This window comes from Diabrotica undecimpunctata, chromosome 7, assembly GCF_040954645.1.
Source record: "Diabrotica undecimpunctata isolate CICGRU chromosome 7, icDiaUnde3, whole genome shotgun sequence".
In the NCBI taxonomy this organism is placed as follows: Eukaryota; Metazoa; Arthropoda; class Insecta; order Coleoptera; family Chrysomelidae; genus Diabrotica; species Diabrotica undecimpunctata.
Window position 1 is genome coordinate 84,792,240 of NC_092809.1, and position 17,485 is coordinate 84,809,724.

At 32.1% G+C, this 17,485-nt stretch overlaps 1 protein-coding gene across 1 annotated transcript in view; it reads right to left on the minus strand.

The window, feature by feature from the left end:
* LOC140445543 (lysozyme-like) overlaps window positions 1-17,485 on the minus strand; it is a 369,487-nt gene that overhangs the window by 344,539 nt on the left and 7,463 nt on the right.

The window sequence follows — 17,485 nt, forward strand, 5'->3', positions numbered from 1 at the left end:
CCTTCTCCGAGGCCTGATATTACTATAACTGTGGTACCAGATACTCATAATTTTCGAGCAAGTTGTCAAGGAACCTCTAAATGTTCATTTAATTTCGATGGTCCTGGAAAAGTATTGGCTCACGCATACTTTCCAAGCGCACACGGAGAGTGTACCGAAATTCATCTTGATGCTAATGAACGGTGGTATGTAGGAAATGGCAGCGCTCCCAATGGTGAAGTCAATTTTTTGGCTGTCCTAATGCATGAAATTGGTCATTCTCTCGGACTAGCACACAGTACTATTGATTCGTCTATTATGTATCCTTGGTATCAACAAGATGTACCACCTTTTGGTGATGATGATAAAAAGGCAATGAGTAATCTATATGGACCAAAAACAACACCCTCTTACATACCAACAACAACACCAGTTACGCTAGCACAAACACCACTTTCGCACAACAAGAACCATATGTCGAAAACATCTACCATCAAACACAGGACCTCTTTGCCAACAACAACAACGACCACACCTGCAATACAAAACATATTATGTCTAATTCCGTATCCAGATTTCATGTTTCTAGCTACTTCTCCTCAGTTTCCAAATTATAGAATGTACGTTGGATATGGTCCGTATATATGGAAGTTTGATTTAAATGAAATGCGCCTTCCAAAACATCCCGAATTAATTACCGATTATCTCCCTAAAGAGTTGAGGTCTACGCACGTTTCACATGTTTTTCAGAATTCCGAGGGACACTTAGTAACTATACGCAATAATCAGTATTACGCTGCATCTTTCCCCAATTTAAAACTTCAAAAACGTTTTATGTTTCCTTCTATACCTGCGAGAACCAAAATAAATGCATTATTTCAAACAAACAGCGGTCAAACGTATTTATTATACAATGATGATTCTTATATTGAATTTAATGAAGCTGGAGATGTCTTAAACCGTGGACCCATGAATTATCTCTTACCCGGACTACCAGATACAATAACATCAGCATTCCGCTATACTGATGGGTTTATTTACTTTTTTCAGAACAACACCTATTATAAGTACAGCGAATACACACGTAAAGTTGTAGCAGCAGGAACGTTTAGCTGGGAACTTTTTGGGATACCCTGCCCCAACGACGGGCTATTAAAACAATTAAGAACTTTGTTAAACAAAATTGTAACTATATACGAATAAAAATGCTCCGTTTATGATGATGTTGTTTTTATTTAAATTCCATTACTCTGTATGTATGTTAAGCAACGTCCTGCGTTGAATGTCACATAACTGTCACGTTCTACGTCGAATGTCACGTCCTGCGTCGAATGTCACGTTCTACGTCGGATGTCACGTTCTACGTCGAATGTCGCGTTCTACGTCGGATGTCACGTTCTATTAGGCACTGTATGGACAAGAAGAAGAAGAAGAAGAATAATGTTCATACTGATCGTTGACATGGCTTCTGTGTGTCACCTACGCTTTCATTTGACACCTCATACGTCAAAATCATGCCAATAGCAACAAAGATACATTCTAGCGCCCATTTGGCAATGCTGCCATCTTTGTTTTTTGTGTCCCCGTCTCCTCCCCGTTCCAACGAGCCCTCGTACGTCACGATTGGACCAATAGAACCAAAGATATGACGTAATGACCTTTTGGCATGCTCCGATGCGCACGGCACATACTGCGTTCAACCCCATTTTTCATCCCCTTTCCAACGAGCCCTCGTACGTCATCCTACGTTAAGCCGTTCGGCATTTGCAACCGGGGGTTGCGATTTTAGGGGATGCGATTTAGGGGATGGCCCCAGACACAGGTAGTCTATCTACTAGAAATAGCAAAAAAGGATCTAAAAAAGAACAACTATATATCAACAGAAACAAAGAAGCTTATGGATAAAAGAAGGACGCTATAGAATATGTAGAAATCAATAAAACAATAAGCAGAATGATAAGAGAAAATAAGAGAAAAGAACAAGAAATAAAAATAGAAAAGGTAATACAAAACAACAAAAATATGAAATGCTTAAGACCGAAATTAGGTAAGTGTGAAATAAACAAAATAAAAGATGAAAACGGACTAGAAACAAACATTAAAGATGACATTATAAATATTATCCACCATTTCTACTCAGAACTATACAAAACAAAAAAGGAACCACCAGAAACAAATAAAAACCAACTTAAGGCTAAAGTAAAAAATGTCAACTCAGAGCTATAGCCAGAAATAAGCAAATCAGAAATAAAGAAGGCATTGAAAGAAATGAAAAACAACAAATCGCCTGGAAAAGATGGGATAACTGCAGATACGCTGAAATATGGTGGAAAAGTGGTAATTAACACTCTACATTCCCTTTTTAACAAGATATTAAAAGAAAAAAGAATCCCAAACAACTGGAAGGAATCCGTAACCATTATCCTACACAAGAAAGGGGATAAAGCAGACATAAAAAACTACCGTCTCATAACACTCCTCAATGTAATGTATAAACTCCCAACAAAAATTTTAACCAATAGATTGACGACAAAATTCGATGGATACCCAACAAGCTGGTTTTAGAAAGGGATTCAGCAAAAGTGACCATTTACTAAGTATGAAAATACTTATAGAACGAGCAAATGAATACCATATTCCTCTATATATAGCGTTCATAGATTTCGAAAAGGCTTTCGACAGTGTCGAACATTGGGCAGTGAAAAGTTCTTTGATTAACAGCAGAATTGACCACAGATAAGGAAGCCAAAACAACAATTAAAGGATATGAATAAACAAAATCAATACAAATAAATAGAGGCGTGAGACACAATATCACCGAAACTTTTCAATCAGGCTCTGGAAGATATTTTTAAAAGATTAGAATGGGAAGAAAAAGGTATAAAAATTTGTGGACAACGCTTGAACCATCTAATATACGCTGATGACATCGCATTGATAACAGATAAATGAGAAGAATTATTTGAAATGATGAAAGAACTGGACGTAGAAGCTGGAAAGATAGGCCTTTTTATGAATTACAGCAAGACCAAAATTATAACAAATACAGATGAAAACATCACAATGAGGATCGGACAAGATGAAGTAGAACAAGTTCAGGATTATATATATCTGGGTCAAACTATAAAACGTAACAAAGAAAACCAAACAGCAGAGATAAAAAGACGAGTTAGACTGGCATGGGCGGCATTTGGCAAACTAAGCTACATTCTTAAAAACAAAAGATATCCACAGCATCTTAAGACTAAAGTATACAATCAATGCGTACTCCCTGTTCTAACTTATGGTTCTCAAACGTGGACATTTACAAAAGCAAACATGGACATAACCATAAAAACCCGAAGAGCAATGAAAAGACAAATGTTGCACATAAGACTAATGGATAAAAAGAGAAACGAGTGGATAAGAGAGAAAACAAAAGTGAGGGATGTTAGACAAGAAGTTGCAAAATTGAAATGGAGATTTGCCGGGCACAATATAAGACAAAAAGAAGACCGATGGAACAAAATTCTTATAAGTTGGAGACCGTGGGAATGTAAACGAAGCAGAGGAAGGCCCCAAATGAGATGGGCAGATGATATCAAGAAGCACGTGGGCTCTAGGTGGATGACTATACCGACAGACAGAGAAGAATGGAAAAGGATTGGGAAGGCCTATGTCCAAAGATGGACCGAAAAGGGCTAATTAGATAGGGACAGATTCTCCCCGTGTGATCTTAGTATTTCCGTTGATTGAATAGTATAGGGTATCCAATATTTTAATTAACGGTATGTCAGAGTTTTATTAATTTTTATATATATTTGCAAAATGAAGAAGAAAGTTCAGTACAGGCAGTTAAACAGCTGATCTGTCAATTTAGAAGTAAGAGCAAGTACCAACTTGCTGAAAAGCATACCATACACAAAAGGGATAATAAAATGTACTGCACAAACTATAGCGATATAAGCTATATATAAGCTATATATCTATTAATTATTAGGATATACAATATTTTTTCTAATACACCTGGAACGATTGAGTGAATAATCAATTATTGACTATTAGGCAGTTAATTAGAAATGTTGGGAATACAAAAAAAAAACATTAAATTAGTTATTTATAGATTTTAAACAAACACTGATATAATCATAAGAATAAAACTATGAAATACCATGGCAGAACTTACTGTCGACTTATTTTCAAATGTATTGCAAAGAGCTTTAAAAAATGTGAACGAATTATTAACAGCTGTTTTGAAAACTAAATATTATGAGACAAATTGGGGATATTATATTACACAAACTAAACCGCTTGCCTACAAAAATATTAGGAAAATATGATACGACGCGAAAGACTAATGACTTTACAGCTAATTGCCACATAAGTATCAATGCAACTATAGCTCGCAAAATGGGTTCAATTACATTGCAATTTTTAAATTTTTCGTGATAAAATGAAGTGATTGATTGTTGTTTTGAAAAGGTAAGTTGTTTTTTATTTTTGTATTCCTATCATCTGATATTGTAATATCAACAACATTTTTCATAATATATTCTGAAATGCGCTTTCTCTTACTGATAACGAACAAAAGTTTTATAAACTTCTCGTTAATATAATTATGAAGGAATTTAGATTTTTATCTTGTTCTTACTATAGTTCTAAAGCACAAATGTAGTCATAGTCTACCGTATATTTTTCATAGTGGTCATAGTTTTTAATTGTAGTATAGCTTATGTGTTTATAATAACTAGCGCATAGAAAATAATAAAAATTTTTACCCTGTGCTTTATGTTTATTATCCTTTATTGTATTGGAACATCTAGAAGTATAGCAATACATTTTAATTGTTGAACAAAAGAGAAAATAAAAACACTTTTTGTGGTGTGTCACTTAACCATACACAAAATTGTACACAAATAGTCAAATGGTAGTAAAAGTTTCCGATATAGGCCGCCAAACGGCAGAGGCACCGCCGCGCTCTATATCTATACTATGAGATGTTTTTCATACAGTTTTCGGATCAGATTTTTTCAAAACATCAAATTACATCTTCTTTTTGCCTTTCTTTATTTAGGCTAACCGCTACTGTTTTTTTCTTCAGCGTTTCTTCTTAATCTACATTAATGTTTATATTTACAATTCTTTCTGGAACGAGCTATAATTTTTCTCAAATAACCATTTTGTGTGGTTTAGTCGCCTTAAGGTTTAGCATGCTTTATCAGATGCTCTTTAAAGTCCCTTTTAATATTAATATTGTTTGAGAAATTTTTCCCAGATACTTATATTTCGTTTTGATTTTCAATCTTCTTTTAATGTTAGTTTAAATGGTCCAGTAGTGTGTTCGTACAGTTCAGTTATAAGCAAAATTAGGTGTTGTTGTACACCCAATTCTTTTAGTATCAGTCATAAGTGTATCCATTTGACTCTGTCGAACGCTTTACGATAATCTATAAAACAAATCCATAGTGGGATATTGAATTCCCTAGACTTTTATACTTTTTTTTGGACTATTAGAATAATAGCTTTAAAATTAAATGTTTAGTGAAAATCTCTACGCGACTTTAATGCATTAAATATTTTAATTAAAAATCGACATATCTATTGAAATTAGGCAGTAAAAAAGTATGTTATTAAAGATAGATTTATAAATTATTGTAGTTTAAATTCAACTACGCTATAAAACAAACTTTGCATGTCTTAAACTGCAGGAATCCAAAAATTACAAAGATCTTCCTATTGTTTGAGTTTTCTTTAATTATATTAATAGGAAAACAAGCATTATAGTCCTACCAAAGGGGCTTCTACTTTCATAAACTGTTACACGATTACTCTATCCGATGTACGTACATTTATGAACTAAATGTTTTAGTGACAATGCCTTTTAATAAAAAATACTAATTAATAAAAATGGAAACTTAACTTTTCCACGTTTATAATAGACACTTTCTTATGTTTAAAAATATATAAAACAAGTAATATAAATTACCGCCTTGTTTATTAAAACTAAAAAGTAAAATAAAGGTATATGTCGGTTAACAATTTATATTTAACTACATAAATTAGCCAAATAGTCCTCAAATTCCTCCATGATTAAATTAATGGATATTTAAATAAATTTCCAGTTCCAGAATGTACCTGCTGTAGAATTTGAAAATCTACTACTAATACAATTATTGGCAACATCGCAGGAGTTTAGAAGTATATGCAATATCGTAAATACGGATCCCACAAATGGTTTATCCTTTTGTGGAGTCCACTTAATCCTACGTGTTGGTCGGAGTCTACATAAAGCGCTACTCAGATAATAAAATACACGGTGTATATTCTACTGGAGTTAGTATAATACCGTTTTAGAACGGAGCTTACATTAACCGCTAGATGTATATATATATATATATATATATATATATATATATATATATATATATATATATATATATATATATATATATATATATATATGTTTGAAAAAGACAGTAAAGATTCCATTTTACGTACAAATCGTCTATGTACCTGTTTATGCGTATTTCGCTTTAATAAAGCCCATCAGTTTCCTGTCTTAAGAAGCAACAATAAAATAGCTTCGAAACGGACGCAATAGCGACATCTGATATTAAATCCGTAAAATAGTTTCGAAACACAATTCAGATAACTGCCTTATTCTGAGTCTTCTATAAATTGCAAGGCATAGCCAGACGTTGAAAAAGATGTTAATAGAGACATGGGGAATCTAAAATTTGATTCCACGACATGTCTCCTCAACTAAGCAGAAATCGTTAGCGAATTGGTTTCTTGTACTCATACAGAGTAGATCCGAATAAAATGAAAAAGACAGTAAAGATTCCATTTCACGTACAAATCGTCTGTGTATCTGTTTATACGCATTTCGCTTTAATAAAGCTCATCAGAACAGTTATTCATAGGCGTTCTCAACGTGAAAAATAGATCTTTCCTGTCTTAAGAAGCAACAATAAAATGGCTTCGAAACGGACGCAATAGCGACATCTGATATTAAATCCGTAAAATAGTTTCGAAACACAATTCAGATAACTGCCTTATTCTGAGTCTTCTATAAATTGCAAGGCATAGCCAGACGTTGAAAAAGATGTTAATAGAGACATGGGGAATCTAAAATTTGATTCCACGACATGTCTCCTCAACTAAGCAGAAATCGTTAGCGAATTGGTTTCTTGTACTCATACAGAGTAGATCCGAATAAAATGAAAAAGACAGTAAAGATTCCATTTCACGTACAAATCGTCTATGTATCTGTTTATACATATTTCGCTTTAATAAAGCTCATCAGAACAGTTATTCATAGGCGTTCTCAACGTGAAAAATAGATCTTTCCTGTCTTAAGAAGCAACAATAAAATGGCTTCAAAACGGACGCAATAGCGACATCTGATATTAAATCCGTAAAATAGTTTCGAAACACAATTCAGATAACTGCCTTAATCTGAGCCTTCTATAAATTGCAAGGCATAGCCAGACGTTGATAAAGATGTTAATAGAGACATGGGGAATCTAAAATTTGCATTCCACGACATGTCTCCTCAACTAAGCAGAAATCGTTAGCGAATTGGTTTATCAACGTCTTTATCGTCTATTAACATCTTTATCAACGTCTGGCTATGCCTTGCAATTTATAGAAGGCTCAGATTAAGGCAGTTATCTGAATTGTGTTTCGAAACTATTTTACGGATTTAATATCAGATGTCGCTATTGCGTCCGTTTCGAAGCCATTTTATTGTTGCTTCTTAAGACAGGAGAGATCTATTTTTCACGTTGAGAACGCCTATGAATAACTGTTCTGATGAGCTTTATTAAAGCGAAATGCGTATAAACAGATACACAGACGATTTGTACGTGAAATGGAATCTTTACTGTCTTTTTCATTTTATTCGGATCTACTCTGTATGAGTACAAGAAACCAATTCGCTAACGATTTCTGCTTAGTTGAGGAGACATGTCGTAGAATGCAAATTTTAGATTCCCCATGTCTCTATTAACATCTTTATCAACGTCTGGCTATGCCTTGCAATTTATAGAAGGCTCAGATTAAGGCAGTTATCTGAATTGTGTTTAGAAACTATTTTACGGATTTAATATATATGTTTGTTTCCTGATAGTTGTAATAAAGATAATTTTAAAAGAACATACTTACAAACTCATTCTTTGAGAATCGAGACAAAAACCCTATATATATATATATATATATATATATATATATATATATATATATATATATATATATATATATATATATATATATATATATATATATAATATATATATATATATATATATTATTTTAAAATACGCATTGCTCATAATACAATCAAACAACATATCATAACAATATATATATATATATATATATATATATATATATATATATATATATATATATACTCTTAAATATTGGGGAAATCTGCAAGAAAGACTCTAATGAGTATCAATTGTTTCGCCGAACGTTTTCGCCAAAGAGAATTAATTTGGCTTCTTCAGGGCTGAAAGAGAATAAATTATAATTAGCTACCATATATTATCTATTAAAACATTATTGATCTTACCGTAACTTAGAATTGTAGAGTTAGAATATTAAAAAACTTTGCTAGTAACATAGTAGTGTTTTTTGTTACTATGTGCAAAAAAAGTTTTTTTTTAAGGTTTGAAATGTATGGTAGCTTTGAACTTAACACGCAAAGGTATACCCAAGGTTAATCGAAAAACCCAATGTAACCACATTTAAAAGGAGGTAATTCTTTGAATTGTCGGCAATAACTAAATTTTTGATTTTTAGAAAGTTTAAAAGTGAGGTTCTGTTTTAGCCAGAACGCAAGCGCTGACAAATTCAGTAGTTCTTATGAATCTTTATGTCGTTAAGGTTCATTGGTAAAAAACGAATGAAATTAAATCCCAGTATAGGGAAATATTATTTTGATTTTCTTTATTTAATTATATTCTATTGTTTATGCATTATTATATCTTTAAGATGTATCTAAGAAAAAAAAAAAACTTTTTTTGCACATAGTAACAAAAAACACCACTATGTTACTGGCAAAGTTTTTTAATATTCTAACTCTACAATTCTAAGTTACGGTAAGATCAATAATGTTTTAATAGATAATATATGGTAGCTAATTATAATTTATTCTCTTTCAGCCCTGAAGAAGCCAAATTAATTCTCTTTGACGAAAACGTTCGGCGAAACAATTATTGATACTCATTAGAGTCTTTCTTGCAGATTTCCACAATATTTAAGAGTTTACTATTTAACTTATCTGCAAAGATTAAATTTCTTTTCTTTTTAGAGGAACATAGGGTTCTATAACAACATAAGGGTTAATTATGGTGCTGAGGCGTTGAGGTTGCTCAAGGATTACCGAAAAACTAATGTCAGACTAGCAAAAGAAAGGAATCGGAGACTTTTTTTATTGTCATGTCGTTCTAAAGGTATAACACCAAAACACATTGTTCATGCCACCTCCTCTGTTTAAAAGTATATTCACAGAAATGGTTTCTGGCAATTGCAGGGATGTCAACAAATTATCAGGTTAGATAGCAAACTTTTAAATGTTGAGATTGCAACCAGTCATAGAGTTCTCAAACAGTTAGAAAAATCACTCACTGAACAAAAAACCGAAATCATTAGATCAACCTCGGAATATGATTGGATGCAATTTTCACATATTCAATCTATTAGATATAATAAAATATTTTATTCAATTAAATCAGACAATATCAAAAAAATTAACTCACTATATCAGTCCTGTTGTAAATTTGTTCTTAAAACTGATCCAAAATGGATTAAAAATTTATCTACCACAACTATTCCTGATGATATTCTAGGTTTCTTGACATTAGGAAATAAATTTAGCATCGAACCAAAGTTAGGAAAAGATTTTCAAGTAAAAACACTTTTAGCAGACTTAGAATACATAATTTCTTCATTGCCATCTGAATTAGAGCAAAACTTAATTCGATCAAGAATCACCAACATTATCACTAATCACATTTTGAATACTTCTAAATCTTATAATACTTTTTTTCATAACTTATACACTAAAACTAAAAAATTTCTAAAATATAATCCTGAGCTCTTAGTGACAAAAGCAGACAAAGGTAATGTTACAGTCATCTTAGAAAGAACTCACTACTTACAACTGTGTTCTTCTCTTATAGATAATGATAGATCTTACGTTTCACTTACATCCAATCCCACTTCTTCTCTACAAAGGAAATGCAATACATTAATCGCATCCTTAGCCTCTTCCAATGAGATTGACCGTAACACAAAGAAAAAACTAACAACATATAATGGGAACATTGCAAAGTTTTATTCTTTGCCAAAAATCCACAAACCAACACTATCGGTTCGTCCCATAGTAGCTTCCATTGGAACACCCACTGAAAATAGTTCAGCTTTTGTTACAGACATACTTACTAATGCATATAATTATGAAAGTCAATATTACATTAAAGATTCCTTTGAGATGGTAAATAAATATAATGGCTACATACTACCATCAAATTATGTCCTCGTTAGCCTTGATGTTGTATCCTTATTCAGCAACGTTCATCTAGGAATATGTTTGACATCAATAGAGATCAACTGGGACCGTATTAGAGGTTGTTGTTCCATGTCTTACGACAGATACATCAGCATCGTCGAATTTCTCTTTAACAACACTTATTTCTCATTTAATGGTAAATTCTATCAACAAACTTTCGGTACCCCTATGAGAGCAAAGATTTCTCCTATCATTGCAACTTACGTTATGGATTATGTATTAGACTCAGTCATTCCTTTACTATCCTTTAAAATTCCATTTATTAAAAAATATGTTGATGATATCATTTTGGCTATACCCAATGACAAGGTAGATGAACTATTAGATACTTTTAATGGTTATGACCCCTACATCCAGTTCACTATAGAGAGGGAAGATGGTAATTGGTCCGTCCCCTTTCTCGACATAAGGATGATCAGGGAAAACAACAACATCAAAATAAATTGGTACCAAAAACCGACCTATTCTGGTAGATACCTTAACTACCACTCATACCATAATAATTCTACCAAAGTCAACTTAATCAAACAGATGAAAAATAGAGTAATAAAACTATCAGATCCTTCATTTCATACAAAAAAACCTACAAATCCTACAGAAACTTTTTATTTCAAACGCTTATCCAACACCATTAATGAATAAGATTTTGTTTAATACTATCCATAACGAAGATATTTCACCTTCCTTCGCGACTAACAATGCTGATCCTGATGTCTTAAGTGTGAACCCAGTCTCGGATACTCCTATCAACAAATATTTTTCATTACCATATTTCAGAGATATCACTTCGGGGTTAACAAGGATTCTGAAAAGTGTTGAAAATAGCTTTGGTAATAATAATAACAACATTAAACTTAATGTGGCTTGTAGATCAGCCCTAACAATTAATAATCTTTATTCTAAGATAAAAGATAAGACTCCCATAGATAGGCTTAGTAACATTGTCTACAACATTTAATGTCTCTCTTGCAACAATTCCTACATCGGTCAAACATCTCAATTATTGAAATCACGTATTACACTACACAAAAGTGATTCTCGACTTCACCCTGACCGCTGTGCATTAGCCAAACATGTCCATTCCACTGGTTATCTCATGGACTATACGAACACTACAATTCTCCACCGTGAGAACAATAAATCTAAAAGAGAGTTCATCGAAATGGAATCTAAGCGATATATACCACTTCTTACTTAAATCAGATACCAAGAACAATACAACATCACAGATAACTAACTTGACTGATATATCCATTAACAACTAACCTACCTTTATAATTAATTTTCCTTAACTAAAAAAGATAACTTTCCCTTGCTTTTCTTAGATACATCTCAATAAGATATAATAATGCATGATCAATAGAATATAATTAAATAAAGAAAATCAAAATAATATTTCCCTATACTGGAATTTAATTTCATTCGTTTTTTACCAATGAACCTTAACGACATAAAGATTCATAAGAACTACTGAATTTGTCAGCGCTTGCGTTCTGGCTAAAACAGAACCTCACTTTTAAACTTTCTAAAAATCAAAAATTTAGTTATTGCCGACAATTCAAAGAATTACCTCCTTTTAAATGTAGTTACATTGGGTTTTTCGATTAACCTTGGGTATACCTTTGCGTGTTAAGTTCAAAGCTACCATACATTTCAAACCTTAAAAAAAAACTTTTTTTGCACATAGTAACAAAAAACACCACTATGTTACTGGCAAAGTTTTTTAATATTCTAACTCTACAATTCTAAGTTAAGGTAAGATCAATAATGTTTTAATAGATAATATATGGTAGCTAATTATAATTTATTCTCTTTCAGCCCTGAAGAAGCCAAATTAATTCTCTTTGACGAAAACGTTCGGCGAAACAATTGATACTCATTAGAGTCTTTCTTGCAGATTTCCCCAATATTTAAGAGTTTACTATATATAGATATATATATATATATATATATATATATATATATATATATATATATATATATATATATATATATATATATATATATATATATGTTTGTTTTTTGAGGTTTCCGCGGGAGCTATATGTGCTGTCACTATTTTTCCGGGTTTGACTCCGCGTTGTAAAATGCTGGTTTTCTTGAAAACCATTGTTTTGGCGACGTTCGGCAAGGTCTCACTTGCCATTCTCAAGCCTGGTGGATCTACTTCTCGTCGTTACTCGATTAGTACTGGTCCAGTACTAGACCACACAGTATTTTGGTATTCGTGAAGTCGATACTGTGTTTGGTTGAAATGGCACGCTGTGCAAGGGCACAAGATGGTTTAGAAATCCTAATGTCGCTTTTGTGGGACGTTAGTCGACCTTGAAGGGAGCGGCTGGTCTGGCCAATGTAGCAGGAGTTGCACTCTGCACAGGGTACTTGATGGACGACATTAGTTTGTTCTAGAGGGGCCAATGGAGTTTTTGTCTTAGAAAATAACTTACCTAAGGTTCTGGTATTTTTAAGGCTATTTTGACAGGTAAGTTTTTGAAAAGTTTGTTAAGCTTGGTAGTGATTTGTGGGAAGTACGGGAGCGAAACATATTTAGTGGTTTGTTCAGGAGTGAGGGGGGACTTATTAATCTGTATTTTGTTAGATATGGACGCTAATGTTAGCCCATTGGGTGTTTCGGTAATGGATTGCCCATAGCTTTTGGAATATAGAAATTTATTGATGAAGGATGCCGGATAGGAGTTATCTATGAGAATGGACTTCAGTAGATTGAGAGATTCTTCTTTGTAAAGCGGGTGTGTCAACATGTGTACTCTAAGGCTGAGGGCTTGTACCAGGTTAAGTTTGTATCTGATTGGGTGTGTCGAATGGTAATTTAAGAAACGGTTGCTAGTCATTTCTTTTCTGTACCAGGTAGTGACTAATCTGTTATCAGGTGTGCGAATGATTCGCATATCTAAAAACGGGATACTGTTATCAACCTCAAATTCACATGTAAATTGTAGGTGAGGATCAAAGCAGTTAAAAACTGATAAAGTGTCAACCGCCTTATCAGACGGGGTTGCTAAAATCAGATCGTCGACATACCGTTTTACAAAGGGAACCTGGAAATCTAACTTCTTGATACTCTCATTAATAAGATCATCTAGTACAAAGTTGACAAGAATCGGAGAAATCGTGAATCCCATAGGAGTTACAAAAATTTGCCGATAATATTTGTCGTTGAAAATTAAATAATTGGTGTCAAAAATCAATTTTAATATTTCGGAAAAAGTTTCCCAAGATATCGGACTGTGGGGTTGGATTTGATTCCAATGGTTACGGAGAGAGGTTAATACACTGGAAAGTGGAAGATTTGTGAACAAGGATACTACGTCAAAACTTACTAAGACAAAGCCTCTGGGTAGTTGATAATTATTAATAAATTCACTGAACTGGAAAGAATCTGTTATGTTGAAGTCATTGTCATAATTGTATGCTTGTGACAGAATGTTCGTGAGGAATTGGGCTATATTTGTGTTCGGAGCATTTATTGACGATAATATGGGTCGCATACTTAGTTGTGGCTTGTGAATTTTGGGGAGACAGTAAAATCTAGGAGCATAGCCATTGTAATTATGGAGGGATTTGGCTAGTTTCTCGTCAATAATTTTTTTGTTTTTTAGTTCAGTGATATATCGGTTGATTTTGTTGGTGTAGGTTGAAGTGGGATTGCGAAGAAGTGGTTGATAGTATTTGCTATCATCTAGGAGTTGCTGGCTCAGGTTAATATATTGCTCTCTCATCATAAGGACTGTGGCATTACCTTTATCACTAGTTAATACCATTAGGTCAGGGTGTTTTTTTAGAAAAGTGGACGCTTGTTCATAAATAAGATCAAAATCGGTTTTGGCATTGGAAGGTTTATGCGAGAAGTTAGTGAGAATGTTATTGGCAGATGATCTTAATTCAAGAATTCAAGAATATTATTATTATATATATATATATATATATATATATATATATATATATATATATATATATATATATATATATATATATATATATATCTGTACCATTTGGTCAGTAGGTGATAACTGCATTTTTAGTCATTTTGTGTTTATTTTACAAAAATAATCAAAACAACATTCGTTAAAGTTTGGGCAGACCCTGCTAAATGTATGATGAATATAATTTGATTGACAACGTTGGTTATTTAATGATATATGCACATTTTTTTGTTTGTGTGATCAGACTATCGTAAGTATTCTTATCACGTAATGATCAAAATATATTTTTCATTTTTTATGGTCAAATAGTGATAAGTGTTTATATCATATTATAATGGCTAAATAACTCTTAATCTTATTACTGTTCTGATGAGCTTTATTAAAGCGAAATACGTATAAACAGATACATAGACGATTTGTACGTGAAATGGAATCTTTACTGTCTTTTTCATTTTATTCGGATCTACTCTGTATGAGTACAAGAAACCAATTCGCTAACGATTTCTGCTTAGTTGAGGAGATATGTCGTGGAATGCAAATTTTAGATTCCCTATGTCTCTATTAGCATCTTTATCAACGTCTGGCTATGCCTTGCAATTTATAGAAGGCTCAGATTAAGGCAGTTATCTGAATTGTGTTTCGAAACTATTTTACGGATTTAATATCAGATGTCGCTATTGCGTCCGTTTCGAAGCCATTTTATTGTTGCTTCTTAAGACAGGAGAGATCTATTTTTCACGTTGAGAACGCCTATGAATAACTGTTCTGATGAGCTTTATTAAAGCGAAATGCGTATAAACAGATACACAGACGATTTGTACGTGAAATGGAATCTTTACTGTCTTTTTCATTTTATTCGGATCTACTCTGTATGAGTACAAGAAACCAATTCGCTAACGATTTCTGCTTAGTTGAGGAGACATGTCGTAGAATGCAAATTTTAGATTCCCCATGTCTCTATTAACATCTTTATCAACGTCTGGCTATGCCTTGCAATTTATAGAAGGCTCAGATTAAGGCAGTTATCTGAATTGTGTTTAGAAACTATTTTACGGATTTAATATATATGTTTGTTTCCTGATAGTTGTAATAAAGATAATTTTAAAAGAACATACTTACAAACTCATTCTTTGAGAATCGAGACAAAAACCCTATATATATATATATATATATATATATATATATATATATATATATATATATATATATATATATATATATATATATATATATATATATATATATATATATATATTATTTTAAAATACGCATTGCTCATAATACAATCAAACAACATATCATAACAATATATATATATATATATATATATATATATATATATATATATATATATATATATATATATATATATATATATACTCTTAAATATTGGGGAAATCTGCAAGAAAGACTCTAATGAGTATCAATTGTTTCGCCGAACGTTTTCGCCAAAGAGAATTAATTTGGCTTCTTCAGGGCTGAAAGAGAATAAATTATAATTAGCTACCATATATTATCTATTAAAACATTATTGATCTTACCGTAACTTAGAATTGTAGAGTTAGAATATTAAAAAACTTTGCTAGTAACATAGTAGTGTTTTTTGTTACTATGTGCAAAAAAAGTTTTTTTTTAAGGTTTGAAATGTATGGTAGCTTTGAACTTAACACGCAAAGGTATACCCAAGGTTAATCGAAAAACCCAATGTAACCACATTTAAAAGGAGGTAATTCTTTGAATTGTCGGCAATAACTAAATTTTTGATTTTTAGAAAGTTTAAAAGTGAGGTTCTGTTTTAGCCAGAACGCAAGCGCTGACAAATTCAGTAGTTCTTATGAATCTTTATGTCGTTAAGGTTCATTGGTAAAAAACGAATGAAATTAAATCCCAGTATAGGGAAATATTATTTTGATTTTCTTTATTTAATTATATTCTATTGTTTATGCATTATTATATCTTATTGAGATGTATCTAAGAAAAAAAAAAACTTTTTTTGCACATAGTAACAAAAAACACCACTATGTTACTGGCAAAGTTTTTTAATATTCTAACTCTACAATTCTAAGTTACGGTAAGATCAATAATGTTTTAATAGATAATATATGGTAGCTAATTATAATTTATTCTCTTTCAGCCCTGAAGAAGCCAAATTAATTCTCTTTGACGAAAACGTTCGGCGAAACAATTGATACTCATTAGAGTCTTTCTTGCAGATTTCCACAATATTTAAGAGTTTACTATTTAACTTATCTGCAAAGATTAAATTTCTTTTCTTTTTAGAGGAACATAGGGTTCTATAACAACATAAGGGTTAATTATGGTGCTGAGGCGTTGAGGTTGCTCAAGGATTACCGAAAAACTAATGTCAGACTAGCAAAAGAAAGGAATCGGAGACTTTTTTTATTGTCATGTCGTTCTAAAGGTATAACACCAAAACACATTGTTCATGCCACCTCCTCTGTTTAAAAGTATATTCACAGAAATGGTTTCTGGCAATTGCAGGGATGTCAACAAATTATCAGGTTAGATAGCAAACTTTTAAATGTTGAGATTGCAACCAGTCATAGAGTTCTCAAACAGTTAGAAAAATCACTCACTGAACAAAAAACCGAAATCATTAGATCAACCTCGGAATATGATTGGATGCAATTTTCACATATTCAATCTATTAGATATAATAAAATATTTTATTCAATTAAATCAGACAATATCAAAAAAATTAACTCACTATATCAGTCCTGTTGTAAATTTGTTCTTAAAACTGATCCAAAATGGATTAAAAATTTATCTACCACAACTATTCCTGATGATATTCTAGGTTTCTTGACATTAGGAAATAAATTTAGCATCGAACCAAAGTTAGGAAAAGATTTTCAAGTAAAAACACTTTTAGCAGACTTAGAATACATAATTTCTTCATTGCCATCTGAATTAGAGCAAAACTTAATTCGATCAAGAATCACCAACATTATCACTAATCACATTTTGAATACTTCTAAATCTTATA